This window comes from Sinocyclocheilus grahami, unplaced genomic scaffold (assembly GCF_001515645.1).
Source record: "Sinocyclocheilus grahami isolate Dianchi unplaced genomic scaffold, SAMN03320097.WGS_v1.1 scaffold493.1, whole genome shotgun sequence".
NCBI classification, from domain to species: domain Eukaryota; kingdom Metazoa; phylum Chordata; class Actinopteri; order Cypriniformes; family Cyprinidae; genus Sinocyclocheilus; species Sinocyclocheilus grahami.
Genome location: NW_015505672.1, coordinates 468366 through 473846, shown reverse-complemented (window position 1 = coordinate 473846; position 5481 = coordinate 468366). Strand labels below are relative to the sequence as shown.

At 39.6% G+C, this 5481-nt stretch overlaps 1 protein-coding gene across 2 annotated transcripts in view; it reads left to right on the top strand.

Annotated features, from left to right (window-relative positions):
• Nucleotides 1-5481, top strand: part of LOC107554180 (transcriptional regulator Myc-2-like) — an 11129-nt gene that overhangs the window by 3705 nt on the left and 1943 nt on the right. The window lies entirely within an intron of this gene.

Sequence of the window (5481 nt, the reverse complement as noted above, 5' to 3'; positions counted from 1 at the left end):
AGTGTGTACATTCCTCCGCAAGCACACGTGAGCTCCGCTTTACAGAAACTCGCTGATCAGATCACAGACACAGAACAACAACACCCGGACTCTGTTTTAATCATTCTCGGGGACTTTAATAAAGCAAATCTCTCCCGTGAACTGCCAAAATACAGACAGCACATCACATGTCCCACCAGAGACAGTAATACTGGTGCATCTCAATAAATTAGAATGTTGTGAAAAAGCTAATTTAATTCAACTCAAATTGTGAAACTCGTGTGTTAAATAAATTCAATGCACACAGACTGAAGTAGTTTAAGTCTTTGGTTCTTTTAATTGTGATGATTTTGGCTCACATTTAACAAAAACCCACCAATTCACTATCTTAACCAATTAGAATATGGTGACATGCCAATCAGCTAATCAACTCAAAACACCTGCAAAGGTTTCCTGAGCCTTCAAAATGGTCTCTCAGTTTGGTTCACTAGGCTACACAATCATGGGGAAGACTGCTGATCTGACAGTTGTCCAGAAGACAATCATTGACACCCTTCACAAGGAGGGTAAGCCACAAACATTCATTGCCAAAGAAGCTGGCTGTTCACAGAGTGCTGTATCCAAGCATGTTAACAGAAAGTTGAGTGGAAGGAAAAAGTGTGGAAGAAAAAGATGCACAACCAACCGAGAGAACCGCAGCCTTATGAGGATTGTCAAGCAAAATCGATTCAAGAATTTGAGTGAACTTCACAAGGAATGGACTGAGGCTGGGGTCAAGGCATCAAGAGCCACCACACACAGATGTGTCAAGGAATTTGGCTACAGTTGTCGTATTCCTCTTGTTAAGCCACTCCTGAACCACAGACAACGTCAGAGGCGTCTTACCTGGGCTAAGGAGAAGAAGAACTGGACTGTTGCCCAGTGGTCCAAAGTCCTCTTTTCAGATGAGAGCAAGTTTTGTATTTCATTTGGAAACCAAGGTCCTAGAGTCTGGAGGAAGGGTGGAGAAGCTCATAGCCCAAGTTGCTTGAAGTCCCGTGTTAAGTTTCCACAGTCTGTGATGATTTGGGGTGCAATGTCATCTGCTGGTGTTGGTCCATTGTGTTTTTTTAAAACCAACGTCACTGCACCCGTTTACCAAGACATTTTGGAGCACTTCATGCTTCCTTCTGCTGACCATCTTTTTGAAGATGCTGATTTCATTTTTCCAGCAGGATTTGGCACCTGCCCACACTGCCAAAAGCACCAAAAGTTGGTTAAATTACCATGGTGTTGGTGTGCTTGACTGGCCAGCAAACTCACCAGACCTGAACTCCATAGAGAATCTATGGGGTATTGTCAAGAGGAAAATGAGAAACAAGAGACCAAAAAATGCAGATGAGCTGAAGGCCACTGTCAAAGAAACCTGGGCTTCCATACCACCTCAGCAGTGCCACAAACTGATCACCTCCATGCCACGCCGAATTGAGGCAGTAATTAAAGCAAAAGGAGCCCCTACCAAGTATTGAGTACATGTACAGTACATGAACATACTTTCCAGAAGGCCAACCATTCACTAAAAATGTTTTTTTATTGGTCTTATGAAGTATTCTAATTTGTTGAGATAGTGAATTGGTGGGTTTTGGTTAAATGTGAGCCAAAATCATCACAAGTAAAAGAACCAAAGATTTAAACTACTTCAGTCTGTGTGCATTGAATTGATTTAATACACAAGTTTCACATTTGAGTTGAATTACTGAAATAAATGAACTTTTCCACGACATTCTAATTTATTGAGATGCACCTGCACAATCAAGATGGACACATTTTCCAATCTTCTAACACTAAAAGCCATATAAAGAGTCATATTTTAAATGCACAAACAAAAAGAAATAAAGCCAAAACATTGTCACTTTAATGTTTTTTTTTGTTGCTTTTATGCTTTGTCATTCTTTCATTCACAAAAGCAAAAGTGAGCAGTTATCTATTTTAGAAACACCCCTTGTGTGTGAGTACCTGTCATCAATGATAATTTATTTATTGTAGCTCACATCTCATGAGCGTATTTTTTAAAAAGTAAACATTTAATTGATTATAACAAGTTTCAAACAGTCATTCAGAAGAAAATAAAATATATTCTAAGGGATAGTTAACTTTGCTTGCTAACAAAATGACATTGTGTGAACATGGTCTTTGCTTGCTTATCTTTGTATGTCTGTCTAGACATGTTCTCTTTTTATACAGTCCTGATAAGAGACAAAATAAAACCTCATTGGAAGTGTGTAAGTGCTTTGGCTTTAAAATTGCAACATTTCTTTAAGCAGTGCTGATGAGGCAATCTACCAAACAATGGGATTCTTTGTTGAATGAACACAAGCCATTTAAATTCCACATCTAAAACATGTAGTTGGACAACATATGGAAGCTGTTTTAGAGATAGCTAGAAGCAATATGAATGATTGATGTAAGGCATTTAAACAGTCTCGGACTACAAAATGCCTCCCATTGAGTTTAACCACCACAAACTGGTCATACGACAAACTTTCTCTATAGGTCTATCCCAGACAAATCTGACATATGACCGACTTACCTTCAGTATAAAGTTAAACATTAAAAAAAAAAAACTTTGTGTTTGTATTTTGGGATGAGGTAGCAGACTGAATTGAGTGTATACACAACTGATATGGCTATGTTGAGTGTAATGTGCATTAACTTATTACTAATGTTACATTTACTGAGCACTGCTCTCCTACAGTCTTTGTCCATTGTGCAATATGCATTTCATCTCATCTCATTAGTGGAATATATACAAATATTAAAAGTATTCTGGATCAAAGTGTGAAAGATACACTAAAGGCCTGGTTCCAATATACAGAGGTTAGATTAGCCTATAGGGGGCTGGCAGATGAGATGAGAAGTGAACTGTGCGATGTCGTAATGCTGTACATCTGTTTGGAGTTCACTAGGTATTGGTGCACTAGCCTCATTCAATGGCCTCTAGGTGGCAACATTTATATGACATTCAAAATACATTTTGTCCATTTGAGTCACTGATAAGCAGTGTGATTTACTTTCTCATTTACCTAATGTGTTATGTATCCTGAATTATCAATGCATTCGAAGTCAATCAAAATTGTTGCATTTCAATTTTGATCCCAAACTTTTGACCGGTAGTGTATATATATATATATATATATATATATACATACATATGAAGAGTTCAGATGCAAAAGCCTCTAAAAGCCATCTTGGTCAAAAATGAGATAATGATACTGAGTGAATGCTCTCCACACACAGCATATGTTCATCAAGTACTTTCACTTCAAATGCGCTAAATCCCAGCCTCAACCCATTCAGAAGTACCAGTACTTGCATAGAAACCTATACATAGTAGTCAGAAAGAAATGCTAATTTTAAAGAAAAACATCAGACGTACTTAGAGGCTTTTGCATCTGAACTCTTCATATATATATATATATATAGGCTACATAGCCTAATTTATATAATAATTTTCATTAAATACTGCTTAAAAGATCGTTAGTGTTTTGGAATGCCCTGAAAATCAAGTTGCACTAGAATAGTTTGATAATCCCATATTGTCTCTTTAATATGAGGTCATGACAACTGCAAACATACCAATTATGGATAATAAATGTAGTTTAAACAGTTTAAGAAGAAGTAGAGCATATCAAACTGCACAATGAACGTGTGAGAATTCTATTTGCCCTTTGTTGCGTTCTAAGGTCAGCAGTGAATTCGCGGGAGACTCATAAATCATTCCCGCCACCTGAGAAGGAGGGGGGTAACTTCTGCACGTGTCGAGCCGGATGCGATTCTTTTGTTATGTAACCAACGCCTATATCTTCCTCACATGCATCACTCTAAAGTTCATATTTCTATCCCTTAAGTCGCGCGAGATCTATTGTAACTGTGTATATAAGGAGTGTCTGTTAGAGAACAGTATGTCCTTGTTTACATATATTACCCGCCAAAACAGACCACAGCACAACGTGATCGCAGCTTTCGTTTTTTTTGTAGACACTATCGCTATAGCAAACCAGACCCGGCATTTGTGAACACACGTGTGTGAGCTACAACCCCCTTCTTTTTCTTGGTATTGTACGGTTCATTGAGGACACGAGCGCTCCGCGAGGACTCTAGGTCCGACCTATATTCTCTTCATTGCTCCACGGCTATTCAGCCGCTTTTCCGTGATGGGTTGTATTACATATAAAGCCACAGACTATAATTAGGCATAATTACAATACGAGTTTGCATTCAACAATTGTCGAACGAGTTTTGGCGCGAGTTTTCTAATGCGGAGGAATCATCGACCGGGAGGAATTATGGCAGTACATCGCCCTTTAAAATTAAATGGTCTCCATTTGTCGCCACACCCACTGCCAGCTTCTGTCCGCGTGGGCTCTGGCATGCCGCACGGAGGATCTGCGGTTTTTCCAACGTTTTTTAAAATCATTTTATAAACATTTATTTTAGGTTGACCGACGGTTTCCATCTATTTCGTTCGCCATAGTGCTTTGGGGGGAAAAAAGGTAAGTTTTTTTGTGTGTGCTTTCGTGCGTGTGTTCTGTCTACCGGCTTCCACCACGATATTACTAACGTCTCGTGAACCTCTCGCTTACGTTTGCAGTGCATTACTCGTGAAGAAATGAGTTCAAGCGTGTTGGAAAGTTGCATTGATGTGGATAACTTATAGGACTTTTGATCCGCTGTTTTGACACGCTTAATTCTTTTTAAAATAATACAATTTTAGCAGTTTGATAATTCCTGCAGATATGAACATTGCTTTTTAAGCCGGGTTTTCATCATGGCAAAACTTGGAAACTTCTTTCAGTAGAAAATCATTGCCGCAGGAATATAGAAAAGAAGCGTTTGAAGATATTAACGCTAACGTTAGTAGTATCAATGACATTGTCAGGCAAAAAATAGTTTTTATGTGAACTGCAATTCCTTTATAACATAAACACGTTTTAGCTCGTTTTGGGTTATTAGCTTTCAAAAAGTCAAATGTAGGATTTAACTGAATTTTTTTAATTTGAGAAATTTGCGTGGAACAAAACTCTCGTGCGGGACCTTTCCAGCTGTTCGGTGACGTCACTGCCGCCCCGCCCACTGGGCGGAGCCACTATTGTAAACATGAATAAAAATGAACGCGCGAGCCGGGAAACTTTACAATCGGCAGTGCACAAGAACAACACTTCGCAGGCCGTTTAGAAACAAGCCGCTTTTACTCGATAGCTGAAAGCCGGGTGGACTTTTACTTTTGGATGCACACTTTCTCTCATATTAAAGGATTCGTTTCCCTCCGCTTTTCTGACAGGTTCCGCGAAGATGTTGCAGGCTTGTTCTCCGTCGCACGATTGGTTCTGCGACTCCGAGCCGCTGCTGTTTGACGACGAGTTTTGCTTGAATCTCATGAAGGACTTGCAGTCCATCCCCACGCCGCCCCAGTCCCCTCCGATGAAAGCCGGGCTCGCAAAGGGTTTATCCACGGTGGATCAG